Genomic DNA, 23,735 nt, shown 5'->3' with positions numbered 1-23,735 from the left:
TTTTCTTTCTTTGATATGTCTTTGTCTGGTTTTGGTATCAGGGTGATAGTAGCTTCATAGAATGAGTTTGGTAGGGTTTCCTCCTTTTCTATTTAATGGGATACTTTGAGGAGTATTGGTATTAACTCTTCTTTGAAGGTCTTATAGAAAAAGTAGGCCCAAATCTTCACCATGTCAGCCTAGGATCTGACTTCCTTAACAACACTCCTAAAGTGAAAAAAGTAAAATCAAAAATCAATAAATGGGATGGTATAAAATTAAGACACTTCTTCTCAGTAGAGGAAACATTAGATAACATGATGAGAGAGCCTACAGAATGGGAGAAAATCTTTACCACATGTATCTCTGATAGAACATTAATCTCCAGGAAATATATAGAACTCAAAAAACTTAAAACCAAATAAACAAATAACCTAATCAATAAATAAGCTAAGGAGCTGAACAGACACTTCACAGAAGAGAAAATATAGTCAATCAACAAATATATGAAAAAAATGTACAACGTCTCTAGCAATTAGAGAAATGGAAATCAAAACTATTCTAAGATTTCATCTTACTTCAGTCATAATGGCAATTATCAAGAATTATAATAGCAATTATCAAGAATATAAGCAATGATGAATTTTGCAGAGGATGTAGGGGAAAATATACACTCATACACTGCTGGTGGGACTGCAAACTGAAACAACTACTGTGGAAAGTGGTCTGGACATTCCTCAGAAAACTTGGAATAGAAGCACTATTTGACCCAGTTATCCCACTCCTCAGTTTATACCCAAAGGACGAAAATTGGCATACTACATTGACACAGCCACATCAATGTTTATAGCAGCTCAGCTCACAATAACTAAACTATGGAAACAACCTATGTGCACCCTTGAACAATGAATGAATAAATAAATGTGGTATATATTCACAATGGAATATTAGCCTTAAAAATGAAAATATGACATTTATATAGGTAAATGGGTAGAGTTGGAGAATTTCATGCTAACCAAAATAAGCCAATTCCAAAAAAAAAAAAAAACCACAAAAAACAAAGGCTGAATATTTTCTCTGATATGCAGATGCTAATTCACAATAAGTATGGGAAGGGCTATGGAGGAAGAATAGAGATACTTTAGGTAGAAGGGAGTGAAAGGAAGTAAGGGGATATGGGATAGAAAGGATAGTAGGATGAATCAGACATTATTATCCTATGTACATATATAATTACATGACCATGTGAGTCTACATCATGTACAACCAGAAAAATGAGAAATTATACTCCATTTATGTATGATATATTGTAGTACATTTTACTGTCATGTATAACTAATTAAAACTAATTTAAAAAATAAAAATAAAAGAGAGGAGTTTTCATCTAAGTTAAGGGAACTATGGGAAATTTGAGGATTACTGGGATTTGGGAGGTGGGAGGAGCCCTTTTGTGGATCTGGACACAGACCTCTAGGTAACAAGGGCTGCATTTCTAGTTCTCATGTCCTGAAGAAGTTGTGGGGTTACTTCTTCAAGTACTAGTAAACAATAGGGAAATGGAAACCTATCAAAACTAAAACTAACTGCCACTATCACCTTTTAAGACTCCGTTTTAGAACAATCTATCCAGGTGACACCTGGCAAAGCAGAAATACAAACCAAAGTTCTAGCTGCCAACATCACAAATCCTTGTGGAGGAGAGTATATTTAAGTTTACCTTGGAGCAATGGCTTAATCTCAGAATTATAGATGAAAAATTATAATGATTTTCTATAAATTGATTCTTTTTCCCAAAATTAAAATTTCATCAATTCGATCATCATTAGTTTCCTAGAAAATGACATAGCCTAATTGGTCTTCTTTTAACCCATCTCACTATTTCTGACCAAATTGCAATACCAATGTCAGAACAATTATCACAAAGTACAGAGCTGGTATTTACCTACACCTATAATCCAATGGCACTGCTTTGCTATCAAAGTCTCCAAACTCTATACTCTTCATGAATGTCTACACTCTATTTCACTCATTTTAGTCAGAATTTGACTCTTTCATCTTAGAATCCAGCCAAATTAAATAACTTACAAGTCCTTGACAGATGTTATTCTCAAAAGCATTTTTCCTCCTTTTTTTTGTTTAGTTTTACTTTTCATTTTGAATTATAGGCTTTGGGCCTGTCAGCTCCTTATGAAAATTTACCTGGATATGTTAAACTATCTAGGGTTTTCACTGTCTCAGCTCAGGTTGCTATAACAAAATGCCACTCTGTGTGGCTTTAGAAAACAACTTTATTTCTCACAGTTCTGGAGACTTGGATGTCAAAGATCAGATGATAATTGATTCAATTCCTGATATGATGGACCTCTTCTTGGATTGCACATATCCACCCTGTGTCCTGACATGGTAGAGACTGAGAAAGCTCTAGTCACTCTTCCTCTTCTAATAATATCCTGATGGCCTCATCCTCATGATTTTGCACAAACATCATTATCTCTGAATGTCCTACATTCAAACACATTCATAATGGGGATTGGGATTCAAAAAGTGAATTTTAGGGAAGCATGAAATTCATTTTGTGCACATTATTTTTTTGTTATATTCTACTCTATTTTCTTTCATATACCAGAAAGTTATTTTATAGTACACAAAGTTTGATATGAAAAGTATGTCTTTACTTTTCTTTGACTCATATGATAGGACAAACATTAACTTAATGAGCTCCAAATTATTTAATCTTCACCAATCATTTATGAAACTTACTTGATTATATTATGTTCTGTACTAAGATACTAAATTGATTATGCCTATGGATTTTTCTTTATTAAAATTCTTCTCCACTGGCCTGTTCAAGAGATTCATATTTGTAAATAAACTTTGCTCATGTCCTGGAATTCACAATTTATTGTGACTGTGAAACATTATCACCTCTCCATCTGTGTTAGTTAGCATGCTATTGCTGTGGAAAAAAATACCTGAGAAAAATAAACTTAGAGGAGAAAGGTTTATTTTGGCTCATGGCGTAAGAGGTTAAGTCCCAGGGTCACTAGGTTACTTATTTTTTTTTCTCAGCTGTGGTGAGACATAATATCATGTCAGGGAGTAGGTGATAGAACAAAGTACTCACATCCTGGAGAACAGAAAGCAAAGAGAAGAAAGTGGGGTAAGGAAGGGCCAGAGACATAATAGACACCCAATGACTTACTTCCTCCAACCAGATTATCTTTTGTTGATGCCTGAACCTTATGATCCCATCACCTTCCAAAGGCCCACCTCTAAACATAATTGCATTGGAGATCAAGGCTTAAACATTCATGCTTTTTGTGTGACATTTAAAATACAAACCATACTATCACCTTAAACCATACAAAAAATAAATAAAAATAATAAAATATCTTCCTCCTCTTTCATGTGGGTGGGAGACTCTTCCTTCTAGATATATTCATACTCACCTTTGATAACAACATATATTCTTCTGTGCTATGGTGGCACCAGAAGTTATAATTTAGTCCAACTTGTGAAGGCACATTTAAAAATTATAGTATATATCATATATTCCCTGTATACACTCTCTTTTGGATTTTACACCAATGCAGAACTTACTATCTTCCCAGCTCAAAGGAACAGGACTTTGCCTTTTATAAGTTTTCTTAACTACATTTGCCTTAATCCTTCCAAGTAGAAAAGTTTCAGTAGATGAGAAGAGTAAAAGGCTCAGCCAGTATGATTAGTACGTGGATTATATATACATTATATGCATTGTATTTATAATATATGTGTCGTATTTTCATACTTTGTCTTTTCAGCTTGGTTCAAGAAGAAGATAGTTTTATTCTCTTTCTGTTGCACTCACAGGCCTTCCGAAGCCAACATATTCTTTGTTCCTTGTAGCATAGGGAAACTTCACATGAAATTCACTTCTTGGATTAAAAGAGTAAGAAGAAATGCATTGATTAAAAAAAATTAAATCTGCTCCCCGTAGCTCATGTTAGCTGTTTGTCAAAATTTATGACCAAGCCCTCCCCATTCCCTCCCAGATTTCTTCATAAGAGGGAGTATTTTAATCTAATTAGTGTTTTTAAATGAAAAGTGGTGTGAATGTTGGGTCATGTGCTCAATTTTTCTTTCCTGGACAATAACTTGTTGTAAACTTTTGATATAATAACTTTTCCTTTGTTTTTCTCAACCTTAATTTCAAAGTAGCAGCTTTGTTCTGGTCTGGTGCTGCTTGTGGCTCAGAGGATAATTCTGTTCATTCTGTGTTTCAACATCAGTGCCCAGGCATTTTAGGTGCTAGAAAAAAAATGCTCATTAATGAATAGTAAAGTTAAAGTTTTTTTTTAAATTTTTACTATAAAAAAGGTGTATATATATTTTTTGTAAAGTGTTAGGATTTGGGGGACATAAATGGAGTGCAATTTCCAAATGGCAATTTTCATTGGTAAGCAGAAATATAAGCCAGAATAAAAGAATTCTTAAGCAGCTTAGAGACATACAACAACAAACAAAAGGAATGTGTTTAACTTCATAATAATTTCTCTAGTTGGACATTAGTTGCTTCTGATCTGATGTATAACAGGAAAATATAGTTATACTGGAAAGAAGGGTTAAATAAATTCAGTTCAACACCCTGTCAACACATTTCATAAAACCACATAATCAAGTAATTCAATTTCCTAGTAAGATGCACAATTCCAGAATAGTTTGGAAGGTTAAAAAATATTATGTTTAGCCAATAGAAACTGATTATCCTTGAATGACACTAGCCTTTGCCAAAGAAGTGGCATTGATTTCCATTTGATTTCTTACATCATAAAAAGGATTTGAAAACATCATATTTAAATGGTAGCATGGAAATAAAACAATACCGTTTGCATGATTATAGATTCTTATTTTCTGATTTTACATTTTAATCATCAAATTTATCCATGTATATTTTAAGAATTTCTATCAGTATAGAACTATTGAGAAGAAAGAGAATGTAAAATAAAAAGAAAAATGACCCTTTCATCTAACTTTTGTTTAGTAACATTTATCCTCCAGATGTAAGCACTGTTCATGTTATTTTCCATTTTATGAGAACAGATATAAACACAAACACTAAACCAGACACATTGCTTATAATAAGAGATAGTGTAGATATTTGTGAGAAATCAATGGGCCATAAATGTGAGGGTATATTTCTGAACTATCTTCTTTATTCCATTGATCTATATATCTATTCTTGGGATAGAACCACACTGTCTTGATTATTGTACCTTTGTAATAAATTTTGAAATGAGTAACAATGATTCTTCTAATTTGCTTTCTTGTTTAAGATTGTTTTGTCTATTCTAGGTCCCTTTAGTTTCCATATGTAGTATAGACTCATCTTCTCAATTTCTGCAAAGTAAACCAAAGGGATTCTATTAAAGATTGTTTTTGACTTTTAAATCAATTTAGACATTATTATCATCTTTATGCAACGACATGAAATCTTTTGAACAATGAACATGGTTGCCTTTCCTATTTTTAGATATTCTTTACCTCTTTCAAAAATATTTTATAGATTTCAAAGTACAAGTTTATGTTTTAATATATTTCTCAGTATTACATTCTTCATAAAATCGTTCTCAATGAAATTGCTTTCTTAATTTATTTTTGAATTGTTTATTGAAAAAATATAAAATATAATCACTTTATGTGTATTGTTCTTGAATCATATAACTTTAATATTTTTTTGTTTTTATTGTTACTTCTTCAGGATTTTATGCATGCCAGATTATGTTATCTGAGAATACTACTTCCTTTCTAATTTCAATTAAAAAATTATCCAATTGTTCTTACTATAACTTCGATTAAAAAGTTAAATAAAAGTGCAAAAGGATGATGTCCTTCTTTTATTCCCAGTTCAAGGGGGAAAACATTTATTCTCTCACCGTTAAGCATGATGTTAATTTTTATTTTTTTATTTGTTTGTTTAAATTGGTTTGGTTTTTCATTTTTTGTTGTACTGAGGATGTAGTGTAGGCCCTCAAGAATGCTAAGAAAGGATTTAACAACTGAGTAGTACCCCAGTCATTACAGATCGTTTTAAATAGGTTGAAGTACATTTTTAAAATTTCTAGTGTGTTTGCCCATTTTTCAAAATTTTCATCATGAAAGTAAACAAGAATTTTACTTTTTTTCATGTCTATTCACTTAATATGTGCTTTTCTGTTATCTGTCCTTTTGATGTCATATATAAAATTACTTAACAAATTTTAAACATCTTTTGCATTCCCGGGATAAATTGACCTGGTCATGATGCAATATTTTTTAATTGTTTGCAGATATGGTTTGTAAACACAGATTCACAAAATCCATAGTAATTTCTTATGGATTTTGTGAATCTGTTTTTACAAAAGTATTGGTGTATAACTTTTTTTTTGTAATGTCTTTTTTTTTTGTTCTGATATCAGACAATAATGTTCATGTAGTATGAGTTGGACAGTGTTCCATGCTCCTTTTTTGAAAGCTTTTGAATAACTAGTGCTAATTCTTTACTTAAAATCATCCAATGCAGTCATTTAACTTTGACTTTTCTATATTTATAGTTTTTGATTTCTAACCCAATCTCATTGTTCTTCATAATTCTAGTCAGATTATCCATTTCTTCTATCATGGTTTTATTCAGTTTTTCTATTTCTTCTAGGGAAAGGCACTAATTTGTCTCTAAGAGTTTTCCATTTCATTTAATTTCTTTTTTAAAAATTTTCATTCTTTTTAGTTATACATAACATTAGGACTTATTTTGGCATAATTATGAAAGAATGGAATGTAATGTGTTCTAATTCAGTTCCCCAGTAATTTTCCTTCCCCTTCCCTCTACTCTATTGATTTATTTTTTTAATTTTCTGATATTTACTTACACTATTTAAAAAAATAGTTTCTTATGAATACACAGGATGGTGAGATTCACTGTGGTATATTCATATATGCATATAGGAAAGCTAGGTCAGATTCATTCCAATGTTCTTCCCTTATCCTCTTTTCCTTCTCCATCCTCCTCAATTCCCTCTGTCTATTCCACCAATCTTCCTTCTTTTTTGATGGAATCCCCACTTTACCATTTCTCTTTCTCACCGGCTCCCCCCATTACTGGCAAATGGCATAATTTCTTTTTTCTTTTTGACTGAGTAGTACTCAATTATGTATATATGCCACATTTTCTTTATCCCTTAATTTGTTGAAGGGTATCTAGGTTGGTTTCATGATTTGGCTATTGTAAATTGTACTGCTATAAACATTAATGTAGCTGCTTCACTGTAGTATGCTAATTTTAGATATTTGGATACATACTGAGGAGTGGGATCCTGGGTCATATCATGGCTCCATTCCTGTTTTTTTGAGGAATCTCCATATTGCTTTCCAGCATGGTTGCATTAATTTGCAGTCCCACCAACTGTGTATGAGTGGACCTTTCCCCCCCACATTCTTGCCAATATTTATTATTATTTGTATTTTTGATTATTGCCATTCTGTCTGAGTGAGATGAGATCCCAATATAGTTTTGATTTGCATTACCCTGGTTGCTAAAGATGTTGAACATTTTTTCATATATTTGTTGACAATTGTATCTCTTCCTCTGAGAAATATCTGCTTAGTTATTAGGCCATTTATTAATTGGATATTTACTTTTGGGGTGTTGCATTTTCAAGTTCTTTATATATTCTGAATATTAATATCCTGAAGATCTGGTGGGAAAGATCTCCCATTCTATAGGTTCACTCTTCATGCTCTTAATTGCTTCTTTTGCTGTACAGAAGATTTAATTTGTATTGGATGTTTTAACAATGACTGATTTTGGTTTTCTTTCTTGACATTTAAGAGCCTTAAGGAAATCAACATGTTGGAGGGTTGAGCCTATATTTTTCTCTAGAAGTTATAGTGTTTCTGGCTTAATTCCTAGGTCTCTCATCCACATTGGGTTGACTTTTGTGCAGGGTGAGAGACAGGTTTCAAGTTTCATTCTTCTACATATGGATTTCAAGTTTTCTCAGAATCATTTGTTGAAGATGCTATATTTTCTCCAGTGTATGGTTTTGACACCATTGCCTAGAATGAGATAAATGTAGTTATGTGGATTTGTCTCTGTGTCTTCTGTTCTATTCCATTAGTTTTCATGTGTGATTTGGTGTCAGTTCCATACTGTTTTTGTTACTATAGCTCCTTAGTTACAATTTGAGGTCCAATATTGTGGTGCCTCCAGTGCCACTGTTTTTGCTCAGGATTGCTTTGGAAATCCTGGGTCTCTAATTTTTCCAAATGGATTTCATAACTTTTTTTTCTGGTTTTATAAAGAATGTCATGGGTATTTTAAAAGGGATTGCTTTGAATGTTTTGATTATTTTATATGTTTTTGGTAGTGTGGACATTTTAACAATATTAATTCTGCCTATCTGAGAACATGAGAGGTCTTCTTCAATTTCTTTCTTCAGTGTTCTATAGTTTTCATTGTACAGGTTCTTCACCTCCTTGGTTAAATTAATTCCCATACATTTTTTTAGGTTATTGTGAATGGGATAGTTTTCCCAATTTCTATTTTCAACAGATTCATTATTGGAATATAGGAAAGTGATGATTCATGTGTATTGATCTTGTATCTTACTAGGTTACTAAATTTGTTTATCAGCTCTAGATGTCTTCTGGTGAGGTTTTCTGTGTGATAAATATAGGGTCATGTCATCAGCAAATAGCCATAGCTTGACTTCTTCTTTGCTTATTTGCATCTCTTGAATTTCCTTTTTTTTTGCCTGATTGCTTTGGTTAGAGCTTCATGGACAATGTTGAGAGAGGGCATCTTTCTCTTATTCCTGGTTTTAGAGATAATGGTTTTAGTTTTTCTCTATTCAGTATAATGTTGGTCTTGGGTTTTTCATATATAGCTTTTACAATGTAAAGATAATTCATTCTATTCATAGTTTCTCTAGTGTTTTAAATATGAATGGGTACTGGACTTGTGAAATGCTTTATTCACATCTATTGAGATAATCATGTGATTCTTGACCTTAAATTTATTTATGTGATGAATTACATTTATTGATTTGTGTATGTTGAATCAACTTTGCATCCCTGGGATGAAACCCACTTGATCAATCTACAGTGTCTTTTTAATGTATTTTGTATGTGGATTGCCAATATTTTATTAAATATTTGCAACTGCATTTATCAAGGATATTGGTCTGAAGTTTTCTTTCCTTGATGTGTCTTTGTTTGGTATTGGTATCAAAAGAGATAAGTGGATTCATAGAATGAATTTGCTAGTGTTGCCTCTTTTTGTATTTCCTAGAAAAAATTGAGCATGATTGGTATTAGTTGTTGTTGTTGTTGTTGTTGTTGTTGTTGTTGTTCTTCTTCTTCTTCTTCTTCTTCTTCGAATGTATTCCACTTTTTATTTATTTAATATTTATTTTTTATTTATTTTTATTTATATATGACTTGGCTGAGAATCTGTCTAGTCCTGGGCTTCACCTTGTTGGAAGACTATCAATAGCTAATTCAATTTCATTTCTTGATATTGGCCTCTTTAAATTTTCTATATTCTCCTGGTTTAATTTGGGTAAATTTTGTCTCTAGGAAGTTGTCAATATCTTCAAGATTTTTCTAGCATATTGGAACACAAATTTTTAAAATAGTTTTTGATGATCCTCTGGATTTCAGTAGTGTCTATGGTAATATTTCTTTTCTTGTATTCAATTTTGCTAACTTGAGTCTTGTCAGTTTATTTTGGTTAGTTTGACTAAGGATTTATTAATCTTGTTTGTCCTTTCAAAAACTAACTCTTTTTTCATTGATCCTTTTGTTTTTTTTTAATTCTCAAGTTTATTGATTTCAGCTCATATTTTAATTATTTCCTGCCTTCAATTGCTTTTGGTGTTGATTTGTTCTTATTTTAGTGCCTGGAGTTTTAGTGTTAGATTACTTGCTTTTTTATTTTTTTAATGTATGAATTTAGTGTTATAAACTTCTCTTAGAATTGCATTCTACCATCACATGGATTTTGATATTTTGTATCACTATGCTCACTTGTTTATAAGAATTTTTAAATTTCTCCCCTGATTTTTCCTGCTACGAATTTGTCATAGGTCTCTGATCCACATTGGGTTGACTTTTGTGCATGGTGAGATACAGGTTTCAAGTTTCATTCTTCTACATATAGATTTCAAGTTTTCTCAGAATCATTTGTTGAAGATGCTATATTTATATTTATTCTCCAAGTGTTATAGTGGTTTCTGTTTTATATCTTGTCATTGATTTCTAATTTATTCCATTATAATTAGATAAGATGCAAGTATGTTATCCATTTCTTCATATATGCTAAGATTTGCTGTGTGAGCCAAAATATAAATGTGTTATTCCATGTGTTTACAAATTTCTGAAATTTATTCAGTTAATGATTTCCTATTATATTACATTCTGGTCAGATAAAAGACTTTTTATGATTTCAGTGTAAATTTACTGAGACTTGTTTTATTTTCTAGCATGTGCTCTAACCCTGGAAAATATTCCATGTTCATTTTATAGCTCTCAGTATATAGAGCATAATCAATTATATATGTAAATATTCTTTAATATTGCTAAAGTTTAGGTGTTTATTTCTAATGGCCACTTTGTTGTACCTACAAAATTTTATAAGCTGAAAATCTTGTTTGTGAATAGAGACACACTTTTTTCATGCTTTCTAATTCAGAAGAATGCTTATTTCCTTTATTGCCTTATAAAACTTTCTGAAATCCCCTGTATAGAGTTGAAAACTGTGATGAGAATGGAAATGTTACATTATTTTACCAATGTGAGCTAAGAATTCATTCTTCCACCATTAAGTATAATGTTAACCTTAAGTATTTTAAAAATGTCCTTCATCATTTTAAGGAATTCTCCTATTATTCATAGGTAAGCAAGACATTTAGTAGAAATGGATGACAGAAATTTACAGTGTTTTTACTGTGTCTCTTGGGATGACCCTAAGTTTTTACTTTTTTTATCTATTGCTCTGTTGAGTTATATGTACTAATGTGGAGATGTTAAATCAACCTTACATTCATAGAATAAATGCTACTTGATAGTTACATTTAATCTATTTACATATTAGTGACAAAATTGTGTTAAGAATCTTTGCATGTATTTTAATAAATACAGTGGTTTGCAGTTTTCTTGAGGTCATTTTTAGTGTGATGCTTAGACTATACTCAATGTGAATATTTATAAATTTTGTTTGAAATACGTCGTCATCTATTTGTTTTCTCTTTGTCCCGTTTGTTCTTTTCTCTTTTGTTCTTTCAGTTCTCCTTTTCTGGATCAAGTGAGCACTTTTTATTATATTTTTTAATTCCTATGCTGAGTTCTTACCTTCAGTTTTTTGAGGTGTTATTTTGTTGATTGCATGGAGGTTTATGTTCCACATTTTAACTTATCATCACTTATTTTCAGGTAATTTTAATGTGCTTCTTATGAAACATAAACATTTTTATTGATAACCTTGATTATTCTATTGCAACAAATTAACTTGCCTGAGTCCTGTTTCAGAACATTGGTGAATACATTGGCTAATAAAATCCATGCCTTTTTGATTTTATGAGAAACATTTCTGCAGGATGGTTAGAGCTCTGATGAATTTATCTGAACCTAAAAAATTGCTTTGTGAGTAGAATTTTTCAACTACACAGTTAATTACTTTAATGAATATATATATATATATATATATATATATATATATAGTCACTTTATTTACAAGTGATCTTTGGCAAGTTATGTCTTTAAAATCATTTGTCCATATCATCTATGTTTTTAATTTTGATATGCTATTTTTAATATTTAATATTATCCTTTTAGTGCATTTGTATTTTAACCTCAATGAGACTTTTATTATTACCCAGCATAGAGTCTATGTTGATAAATATGCATTCATACCTGAAAAGAATGTATATCATGCTGTTGTTAGATGAAGTATTTTAAAAATATAACTACATTAATCTTGTTAATAGTGTTCACCCTGTCTTCAGTATTCTTACGGAATTCCTACCTGTTCCATCAATTATTGGGAGAGAATTATCTAAATCCTCAGTTACAATTGTGAATTTGTCTATTTTTTACAATCCTATTAGCTTTTGCTTCACATATTTCGAAACTTTAGTATTAGGTGCATAAACATTTAGATCTTTTATGATTTCCTGATGAATTGACACCTTTGTGATTATTAAATAGCCCTTTCTCTGTCAATATCCTTTGTTTTGAGATCTTTTTTTTTAATCTGATATTAACTCAGCTAATTCAGCTTTTTTCAGAAAGTGATAACATGGCATATCATTTTATATCCTGTAAGTTTTAATGTGTCTCTTCTTTTATATGTAAATTAGGTTTCTTATCAATATACTGAATGCAATTTCGCCTTCTTAATTATCTAGGCAATCTTTACTTTTTCATTGGGTCCTTTAGAACAGCTGTCTTTAATGTAATTATTTACATATTTGAGTGATATGAAATAGAGCACTGTCTTATATCAAAACAAGGGACACACCTTCAGATGAAGGAGAAAGCCAGAGTCAGTGTGATTGTGTGTTTGGGAGAAAGCTTAGCTGCCATGCTTGCTCAGAGTTTTATGAGTGTGAAATATCTTTTTACTTGCTATCTTATTTCTTCATCCTGTATACCAGTAACTTACAGCTGAAGATAAATCTAACTAGTGTAGTCTCATTCTTGGAATCTAGAGAAGTAAATTTTTCTATTTTATATCTTTTTAGTATTTATTTTATTCAAAATTAGAATAGAAAGAGTCACAGAGAGCTATGATACGTTATCAGGAACATAATATTATAAGACTAAAAAAGTAGCATTATATAACTCTTTCTATAAGTCAACTGTTGGAAAGCAATTTATTAGAATAGACACAATGATAATATAAGTGATATTTATTATCACTGATATTTTATTTTATATGAACATGTCAACAAATATTGCCTATAAGAGTGTTTTGACATCAGAAATTGAAAACTGATTTATGATTAAATTCAAATTTTCAAATTATTTTTCTTGAAGGTAATTTGTATGCATTTTTTAGATAGTTTATTTTTCAGAGCTGTTTTACTTTTATGTATAATACAGACATTGGAATAAATTATATTGCTTCTAATTAAGTCTTAGAACAACAACATATTATTGGCTTTGGTATCATTATTTATAGCTATACATATCTATATCTATATATCTACATCTACAGATATAGATACATAATATTATTTAATTGATGGCAGAATAAGACAGTCCTTCTCTTTCTTATTTTGGACAAAAATGAATCATTTGAAGACTTTTATTTTTTGTTACATTGTTTCCTAAAATCAGTTTACGTACTCCTCATAACTTTGAATATATCCTGCAATAAAGAACATTCAATAAATATTAATAAAAAATACTTAAATATATAACAAGTAATCTTCACTATCATTTTAAGGTAAAATACCCACAAAGTGCTTATAACACTTTTTATAAATTTTTTATTCTGGAATAATGCCTGTTGTCATACACAAATTTTGACTATATGTTACATTATTAGTAGGGTTACTGAATATTTACAAATATGTTTGAATTTTATTTTATTTAAAATGTGTCAAATAGGGCCTGGAGTCGTGGCTCAGCAGTAGATCACTTGCCTAGGACATGCGGGGCACTGGGTTTCATCCACAGCACCACATAAAAATAAAATAAAGTTATTGTGTTAAACTAAACCTAAAACAAATTATTTAAAAAACAAAATTAAAATTAAATATGTGAAATGTTATTACCCATATGCTTTATTTTAAGTGTGCATACAATTAAGTTCAAAGTATTATTTGATATATTTTCCATATATTTTATGAAGTCAGTTATTTACAAATTGTATCTAAATGGAAACCTTTGTTAGGCATTTAGAAAACTGATGAATATGTGAACATCTTAACTTTAATTCTTTTCCATATAAAAAATTCTTCAATTCAACTAATTTTAATAACAATATTTCCAATTTTCATTTGAGTATGGATTTTTGTATAGTTTATATAATTTGTTAGAAAATGTAGAATATTGAGGATGAAGTTTTAAATATAAAAACGTGTCCCATGCATATATTTTCTCTATCATATGACCCTAATATTATATATAACAATAATGTATTCTACATGTATTAAATGCCTATGATTATATAGGAAAATAAAATTCTATAAATCCACATAATCTTATGCTGAAATGGATTAAGCATTGTTGTTCATATTTTTACCACAATGTTTACTTTGATATGAAAATAAATATTATTTGTGTTTTCTTTGAGATTATTAAAGCAGTGTTTTTGTTTTCTAATGACTTTCTATTACTATGTTATATTTATTTCTCATTTCACACTAAATTCTCCAATATCATTTTTCTGCCTTTTTTTAAATTTGTGCAGTACTGTTGTACATAATGGTGGCATTGGTTGTTACATATCTGAACACACACAAAGTAGCAATATGATTTGGCCAATATCATTCCTCATTGTATGTCATTTACTACAAATATAAGCCAATTTGTTAAAATCTAAAGGTACTTTTATTTCTATTTCTTTACACTGAGTCTTGGTTATTGGTAGATAAATTGTTGGAGGCTTTGTTATTTTAGTTCTGACAAAGTTTAAATTCCTCTGTTAGAATATGATCTGTGGGTAAGATTTATGTTCTTCATTTGGTGATCTTTTTATTGATGATCACATCTTTGAAGTTACCTATTCTTTGAAGATTTGCTTGTCTGAAAACATTTTCTACTTTCTGGAATGTTATTCATTCCTGGTATCTCAGGTGTAGTTGAGATTATATAACCCTCAATAAAATGAATAAAACTTGTTTTTTGCTACCTTTTTAATAGCATCTACATGAGCTACTTTTCTATGACTTTTATTCTCTATAATTTCTACTGGAAATTTCAAATCTTTGCTGTATTTTTCTTAATTATGTATTTTCTTTTGCTCTTGGATATCTCAAATTTTAACTTAAAATAAAACATGAAAATCATTTTTAATGGTTCTTCTTTACAATATGAACAATCATGTCTTTGCCTTTTGGAAATTCAATTCATATTGATCACATATAATGTAAACTTCATTTGAAACTGTTAATGTTAATTCATTTGTTAATGTCTCGTTATTATCTCAGTTTACTCAATTGTTTCCCTGTGATTTAAAGTATTAAGTATCTTATCTTTGGCACTGAGGTGTGTCTAACTTTGTTCTATACTCCATATATCCTGTACCTTTTCATTGACTACCATTGAAGGAATAGCCTATATTGTTATAAGTTTGGCATCACAATCTTGGCTTAATCTTCTGAATTGTTCTTATGGGACAAATCCTGCATTTGAAGCAATGAATCATTGGTGAGATATCTTCCCTTCTACTTTCAGTCAATATTTGTAAAAGAGTTGATCATTTAACAAAACTGTCTAAGATGTTACAATGATTTATTTATACATTCTTTCCAATAATTTTCAGAAATATACCCCTGCAAGTTAAACGTCTTTAAGGTAAATTTCTCTAGAAAAATACTAAACAAATATTTATTGAAAATTAACAGCAAACGATATAATGTGATTTAATCCCATTTCAATCTTTTATTACATTCTGTGAAGCAGGATGATCTATCTCTTAATCTGAAGGTATTCTCATGCATAAATATTCTCTTCTCATACCTCAAATATTAATCGTTTTCCTCCCTTTCATGTCTTTGCTTAAGTTAAAACAAATACATCAAAGAGTTCCTCTTCTTTGATATTACTATCTAAATTAAACAAAAGGTTTTTTTCTACCTTTTGATATCTATTTTGTCCTTTCCATCAAATAGCAGATTTCTTAAAAAGTTATTATACTCTCAGGAATAGTCACTTATTAGACAATTTTTAGTAACCTCCCATGGTTTTCTTATTCCTTGCCCAATATCAGAGCAACCACTGACACAGGTTCACTCACTTTGAGAGGTTCCGTATCCCAAGAGGATACAAGCATTCATGAAATGACTACATTGTCACTGTATGGAGTGGATAACTAGAGACCCATTTTTCTTTGTCTACTTCATATACCTACCTTCAAATCTAAGAGATTAATCAATTTAACTCACATTTCCAACACTGATGTATCCTGGAACTACTTCTAGTACTCAAGACTGAGTCAATTATGACAATATGAAAGGCAGAAAACACTAAAATACTTTGGGTATTTTAACAAACTGAAGTTTATCTAACATGGAATATCAGAGCACATAAATAGGTTGAATACGTTGAAGGAATGGATTCTAGTTTAGGTCTCCAGAAATTTCTTCCCAAATTGACATTTTATTCCCACTTCTAGAACCTCTTCTGGCACCATTGTGAAAAAATCATACATATCCTGCTGCCACAGAAGCTGCTTCTTGATGCCATTTGAATATGAATGGCATCCTTCATACAACATTTGTATTTAATAAATATGAAAATGCCCATGAAACTGGAGAAAACCCATAGCAACATGTGGTCTGGCCCACTCCACCTAAATAGCCTCTTAACAACAGGACACACTGACATGCAATAAAATGTTGCAGGAAAATTTCATATGTCCAATACTTTTCTAACCTGTAAAATAGCAGCCTACATACAGTGCATTAGCCTCTCTCTCTCTTTGATTCCATGTAATCCATATGACAATTTTAGCTTACCAAAGTCCCTAGTGTATGAAACCATATTAAAAAGATGGTGACATGAAGATAGAGTAGTTAAAGAATGTTCACCAACAAAAGATGAGTAAATAGGGATGTGAAAATACTCATGTGTAACGTAAGTTATGTATGTATCTTCAAATATTGAAAAAAGAAAAAAAAACATTATAAATAGAATAAATTTCTTATGATACCAAGGCCTTTTCTCTCACATTAATAACTGACTGAATTGCATAATAGGAAATATACAGAATTTAATAAAGATTTATATTATGACTCTTCAGATATAAACCAAAATGAACAGAATAAAATGTGTATACTGTACATAAATATGCTGTTCTGATGAAAAAGTAGAACATTCTTTTAAGAGTAAAAGACTTTAAAACTAGATGATATAACAAAATTCCATATAAAAACAAATGTGATTAAAGAGCCTCAAAAAAGTCATTGAAACAATAAAATGCAGAAATTTACAAACTAAAATTAACTTTTATAAGCTAAAGAAAAAAGTATATATAAAGTACCTACAAAGTAAACATTAAGAAAGGGTATTAAAACTATATGATGCTAATAGGTTAGAGCTTTGGTGAATACGTAGAATACACACAGATGGGAATGGAAATATGCATTCAACAAACATACGTATGCCTTACTTTCAAGCAGTGGTGACATATCAGTAAATATTTGTAGTGCATCGTCATAAATTCTAAATATGTATTCTTAATTAAATATAAATTTTTTCAAGTTAAAGACTACATACAAGTACAAAAGTATTATAAGGTGTTGCAAATAATTTATTGATTAGAAAGATAAGAAATTATGACATACTTAGCTCTAGCTCTCAATCTAAAAATCCCATCATTAAGTAAGGGAATTATGACAGAAGGAAGTTTAAAACATTCAAGAAAATATTAAAATACAGGTAAAATAGAGTTAAAAAATAAATTTCAACTAAAGTATAAAATATTTAGCATAATAAATGAAAGCAGTTTAAGAAACTAAAAACAACTTAAAAACATAAAATAATAAATAGAAGTTAAACTGAAAAAGATATGATAAGCAAAACCATATCTAGTTTTTTGAAATTATAAAAAAAAATTAATGAATAAAAAAAGAAAAAAAAACAAACCAATGCTACTAAAAATAAAGTGACATGGATAAGTGGATCATAAAAAGTATTCCAAAGAAATTAATATGCATGATCTTAAATTACTTAATTTGAAAACTAACATGAAACTGAAACAATTCAGAAAAATGGTGATAACCAGAATTATATAAGGAATATTGAAAGAAGTAGATTATGAATTGATAGTCAAAAATATTCCTCATAAAATTGATATACCAGATGATTTTACAGGTTTTTATTGAGTACTAATTCCTATTTTATACAAAATTGTAACAAATTTAAAAAAGTATACAATATATTATGATGTTTTCATGAATATGTGTAAAAGTTAGGAAAAGAACTAAAGTGAAAAGAAAAAGTAAGTCAGTTTTACTTTTTAAACATGTAGATAAAAATTCTTGAGCCTAAATGTAGCTTACTGGGAGAGCAGTTGCCTAGAATGTATAAAGCCCCTTTTCAAGCCCTAGCATCAAATTAAAAAAAAAATTCTTAAAGAAAAATCAAACATATATATTAAAAATATATTTCATGATGCTTCAGAATCTACATCCAGATTTTAAAGAATACCTAATATTAAACATAAATTTCAATCACATATACAATTCAATTGTAAATCATGATGCATAAATTAAAATTGTAAAATCACATGAGCTCAGTAGATTTCGGAAAACATAAAATTATTGTATACAGTAATGATTAAAAATTTAAGAAAACTAGAAATAACAATCTGATTTACAATATATGACAAAATTGTAATGTATCTTAAAATTATTCTGCAACCATTAATTTATCTTAAAATTATTCCACAAGCCACTCAAGTTATTTTGGAAAAACATGTGAGATTGTACATCATCACAACTTTTCTTTAACTATTTTTTCTGCTATTAATATCAATGCAATTCATATAAACCAAAGGAACTTAGAATTACATGTAAAAATGACTCTGGAGCCATATTAGTATACTTATAAATTTTCAGTATTTGAAAGTTAAGTGTATCAACAAATAAAGTTGATAAATAAAAAGTTTACATGAAATTAGCATATTTCAAAATATTTAACAAATATAAAATATTTTAATATATCAGATCTGTATTGCTAGATACATCACAAATGAGCAATTTGTCAAAATAACACTCATAAGTACATTCAAAATATATTTATTTGAGTGATGATCTTATCCAGTATCCAGTTTAATTATCTGAAGGATTTAAATAATCAAGAGGGAAAGGTAAAATAGGGAGAGATCTGAGACTATGAACAAACTCATCAGATCCTTTCAAACTACCTCAGGGTCCCTATGTAAACATATGAATGTACACAAGCACTTCATAAACACTGAAGAAGTTATAGTGATAGTGCAAAGCAGGCTATACTTAGAGTTACATAGTTTATGTGACATATTGTAAGGAGCCATGTCAATAAAACTACGGACCATTTTTTTTTCCCATAGATAACCGAGATAAACATAAACATTCTTGTAAAAGCATGCCATATAGAAGCATGCCCCCATCAGCAAAGATCATTAGCTTGTTTTCCAGATGTAAGTCTATCATTACCACATAGCAGATCACCTTCTTCCTCGCCTACTAATTAATAGGAGGAAATAAGATATGATTAATAAATTTACGATTACTTCTTATCATTAAACAATATTACAAGAACATTCTAAAGCATTTAGGGATAAATTTAAAAAAAAATTATAAAATAATTTTGAAAAAATGCATTTCATAAAAAATACATACATTTTTGGAACAATACACAAACCCTCCTTAAATCCAAAACTTGCGAGCACTGAGATGAGGCCACAAGTGAAAAATTCTACATCTGGCCTCTGTGACAAGTCATAGCCAAAAAGCAGGTTAAAAAAATGAATTTATTCAATGTACCCATGGGAAAAAAAGATTCTCCCAAATCCCTTAATCTTGTCTTTTCCTGAGGTGCCCATATTCTAGTTCACAAGCTAGTTTCCAGGATATTGACATAGCACATGTGCAGAGTGTAAGGACCAATAACAGCCTCCTCCCTGTGATGTTTGGTTCCCCATTTTCCTCTCTATGGTGCAAAGATATCATTCCTGTTGCTGTATTTAAGAACTGGCACAGGTATTTTGGTGATGCTACTGGGCAGCTCAGTACACTGTGCAATTATGTTTTCATTGTATTAATCCTATGTCATATTTTTACTGTTAACTGTTTTCTATGAATAACTGTAAGAAAATGATTGCTTATAGGTTGCATATAAAGTCACACTCAAGAATGATAGTGTTGCCAAACAACCACAGATTGCCCTATGTGTGGCTGAGTATCTTCTCTCTCTGATGATTCAGTGTACACAAACTTCCCATCATTTGAAAATTATTTTAAAATATAGTATAAAATTATTTTCAGATTATGTTTACTAGATGTATAGGAAAGAAAAATGAATTCTGTTTTTAAATTTGGGTCTTCTCTGAGATATCTCATTATGCATATATAAATATTCTAAAACCTAAAAATTTGTCAAATTTACAATGCTTCTGGTCCCAAGCATTTTGAATAGGGCATACTCTTACCTGTACCATGTTAGTTAATATAGAAATTAATATCAAGAGGGTAATTCTCCACGTACACATTTTCTAAATAAAAGGAATAAAATTTACAATGCTTCTGGTCCCAAGCATTTTGAATAGGGCATACTCTTACCTGTACCATGTTAGTCAATATAGAAATTAATATCAAGAGGGTAATTCTCCACGTACACATTTTCTAAATAAAAGGAATATTAATAATTATAGTCAAAGCACCAAATTTTCATAGTAATTTAAGAAAGAATTCAAAACTCATAAAGCATAAAAATCTAAGAATGGCTAAGGCAGTGTTTTTCAGAGAACAAGAAAAACAATTGCCACAACATTTATGGTGAAGCACAGACAACAAATATGTCCTGTTTATTTATAAGAAAAAAAATAGATTTAAAATGAGAATAAAGAACCCAGAAGCTAATGTATGTGGATATGAATATTCCTTATGCTGTAGAAATGACATGTGGTGGTATAAAGCACTACTATCTAAACTAAATAAAAAAAAAAAACAAGAGAGAGAAATGAATTACAGTAGATGGGGTAGGGAGAGAAGATGGAAAGGGAGGGGCTGGGAGGGGAGGGAAGGGGAGGGGAGAGGAGATAGTAGAGGATAGGAAAGGCAGCAGAATACAACATACACTAGTATGGCAGTAGGTAAAAAAGTGGATGTGTAACCGATGAGAATCTGCAATATGTATATAGGGTAAAAATGGGAGTTCATAATCTGCTTGAATCAAATGTATGAAATATGATATGTCAAGTGATATGTCAAGAACTTTGTAATGGTTTGAACAACTAATAAAAAATAAATAAACTAAATCAAAATACAAAATAACTAGATTTCCTTGTTGAAAAATAACAGAGTGGGATACTTATTTTTCCATAAAAAATTAAATATACCTTGAATTAAAAGACTAAGTGTGAAAACAGTGTTTTTAAGTTTTCATTTTATTTAGCATAACTGATTCATTAAACTATATTAAAAAGATAAAAACATAATGATTGATTAAATACAACAATATTAAAATCAATGTCACTATGTACATAAAATTTAAAAGACAAAAGGCATATTGGTGAAAAGCAGGCCCAATATACATGTAGCTGTTTAAACAGAGAAATGTAGAGACTTTTCCATTTATAGGAGCAGGGGTAAATTGCTGCCATATTTCAAAGTGAGAGTCTAGATTTTCTATGCCAAAAAGATCCAAACTAGTTTGTATGAGGATTAGTTCACTGTGGGTAATATAAAAACTGAGGCTTTTTCTAAAGATACTGTCATGTCAAATCAGCACAGAATAGGAACAGAGATGATTCTTCAGTTCCTAGAGCTTAGAGAGAAATCACTGGAGAATTTGAGAATTTCCTCTTAGAGTCTGAGAAAATACAATGAACTACCACTTGAGAGGAAAAAGAACGAAGGGGGATATCTAGTTGAAATGTGCTATAACAACAACAACTAAAAACCATGGAGTTTCATACCAGATGGGTAAAAGATATTCTCGCAAGCCAGGAATGGGCCAAAAGTTAATTTAAGATAGTTAAGCAAGAGATTACTGGAGGGATATTAGGATTAGGAATATTAGGAATATTAAGAGTAATGACAATAACCTTTAGAGAACCATGGGTGAAACTGGAATTACAAAGCAATCATCAAAGGAGTCAGAAGTCTCTAGTTCAGAGATTTCCACAATAAGGAGAAAGTCTATGAAAAACTCATTGAATATGACAAAAGAGTTGTGTTTAGACATCTGCAAAAAATGAAAGAATCAAATACATTTTATACTGTGTCAGCCAAGAAATACGTTTTCTATCTCTTTTTAACTTTTCCTCTTCCTCACCTCCATATTAAAGGAGTTGCAAGCAGCTTAGTGAATGGAAAGTAAAAACAAACATGATAGTCAAAAAAAAAAAAAGAAGATGCACAACCTTCACCAACTTCAAGATTGGGGAGTTGGAAGTTTTAAATACATTACAGCTTTTAATATTTCAGAGGAATACACATATTAATAAAGAATAATTGAGGAAGTGACCAGAGAATATATTATCTCATCATCATAAACTGTCTAAATAAGTAATATGGATGATTTTAAATTTCACAGAGAGGGGAAAAACAAGCCCCAGATTCATGGTTTGTAATGGTAAGATGGGTAGAAGATGGTAAAGAATTATATGAATTCCTCCTTTTTATTGGTTAAAATGTATTGTCAAACTACCAAAGATTATTTTTCAGATGAGGTAAATGACTCAAATAATTCAATAAGAACATAATCAACATGTTTCTAGCAGCACATTCGCAATAAATAAACTGTGGAACCAACCTAGATGCCCTTCAGTAGATGAATGGATACAGAAAATGAGGTTATATACACAATAAAATATTATTCAGCATTAAAAGAGAATAAAATCATGACATTTGCAGGTAAATGGATGAAGCTTGAGGATATAATGCTAAATCAAATTAGTCAATAGCCAAAAACCAAATGTCGATTGATTTCTCTGATTTAAGAATGCTGATCCATAATATGCTGGTGGCGGGAGGGATTAAATGAATTCTATATAGGTCAAAGGGGAAAAGGGAAGGGAAGAGAAGGGAGGGGGTATAGGGGTAGGAAAGATGGTGGAATGCGATGGTCATCATTACCCTAAGTACATGTAAGAATGCATGAAGGATGTGACTTTACTTTGTGTACAACCAGAGATATGAAAAATTGTGCTCTATATATACATTATGAATTGTAATGTATTCTGTTGTCATATATAACAAGTCAAAAATTTTTAAAAATGACATAACCAACAATAAAAGATAATAAAATCTGTAGGCTACTATATGGCAATCCAATTTAGTGAACTGAAAAAGGAAAGGAAATTCAACAAACTTCAATCTCTTCTTTGATCAGAGAAATGGCAGATGAAAAAAAAATGTACATTGTGTATACTTCCAGTCTAATAATGTCACCTGAAGCTAACACATGTACACCAAATGCCTCTTCAAAACACAAGCACATCTGCTGTAAAATCATGCTGGCTCTATTTTTGTTTTTCCTTTTAGTCTCAATAAATTTTAATTCAGCATCTATTATGTTCAAGGAACTGTGTTAAGTGCTTGAACAAAATCCTGAATAAAAGGACATCTTATGTTCATTTATGGGAAGAATGGCCTGATAGGAAAAGTTGCAATTGATAAAAAGAAATAACATGAGACAGCAGTAGTAGACATGGTCTAAGTAGAGCTGTATGTATGATGATCTCAGCTGGGACTGGGGCTCAGCAGTAGAGTGCTCATCTACCACGTGCAGTACACTGGGTTCTCTCATCAGCATTTATATATATATATATATATATATATATATATATATATATATATATA

General features: G+C 30.3%; 1 long non-coding RNA gene across 1 annotated transcript; it reads right to left on the bottom strand.

The window, feature by feature from the left end:
• Positions 1 to 641: 641 nt before the first annotated feature.
• LOC125615163 lies at positions 642 to 23,052 on the bottom strand. Its single transcript, XR_007345711.1, has 3 exons — positions 22,658 to 23,052; positions 5,213 to 5,216; positions 642 to 832 (listed from the first exon to the last, which is right to left on the bottom strand). It is a non-coding gene; the product is annotated as an uncharacterized LOC125615163 (long non-coding RNA).
• Positions 23,053 to 23,735: the final 683 nt, after the last annotated feature.

The sequence above is a fragment of the Marmota marmota genome, unplaced genomic scaffold (genome assembly GCF_001458135.2).
Source record: "Marmota marmota marmota unplaced genomic scaffold, marMar, whole genome shotgun sequence".
Taxonomy (NCBI): Eukaryota; Metazoa; Chordata; class Mammalia; order Rodentia; family Sciuridae; genus Marmota; species Marmota marmota.
Note: the sequence above shows the minus strand (reverse complement) of the source record. Positions and strands in the feature narration are given on the sequence as shown.